The following is a 746-nucleotide window of genomic DNA, read 5'->3' as shown; positions in this document are numbered from 1 at the left end:
ATACCGAGCGCTGAGCAATGATGTCCGCCAGATACCAGATGAAGCGGAGGGTGTCAGGATGCAGGGTACCGTCCGTCGAGATGGCAAGAGGGATGAACGCTCGAGGAGGAGTAGTCATGGCATATGCAGCGCGATATTTGCGAATCTTCTCAGACGCTGCAACATGGAGGGCCGCTCGAGGTTGACCTCCCCCCACTTGGTCAGGTCGGCAGAGCTACCAATGTAAGGGTGGACCAACGTCACGTCCGCCATCAAGCCCTCGTACTGCTCGGACCCTCGATCGCGGATTCCAGGGATGTGGATATCGCCCTTCATCTTGCGGCCATGAGGATGGGAGGGTACCTGCCGTCGAGAACGAGGATCCCCACTGGCGCATGACGCCCTTGCGGGCGCAAGCACTCCTCGAGCCAGAGGACAGCTCCTCCTCGGACTTTGTCGAGTCGCCCGAGGAGTCTTCCCCGACGATGGGCGCGGAGCTGGCGACTCGGAGGCGTCTCCGTCCCTCACTGTGACGTCGGGTGCCTCCGGAGAGCTCGACACCACTGGGGTGCTTGCTGCTGGTCCGAGCTCGCCTGCCGCTTCCTCCCCGGCATCGGTCGGGTCACGCCGGTCCTTGGGCATTGCCGCGGCGTCGCCGCCGTCACGGGCGGCTACCGCTTCTGCCAGTAAATCCTATGCTGACTCGGCTACCGCTGACTCGGAGGCTAGCGAGAGGACTACCTCGAGCGGTACCGTGTTCATGTGTC

This window comes from Guillardia theta (assembly GCF_000315625.1).
Source record: "Guillardia theta CCMP2712 unplaced genomic scaffold GUITHscaffold_102, whole genome shotgun sequence".
Taxonomy (NCBI): Eukaryota; class Cryptophyceae; order Pyrenomonadales; family Geminigeraceae; genus Guillardia; species Guillardia theta.
The sequence above is the reverse complement of the archived record's forward strand: the minus strand, read 5'-3'. Positions refer to the sequence as shown.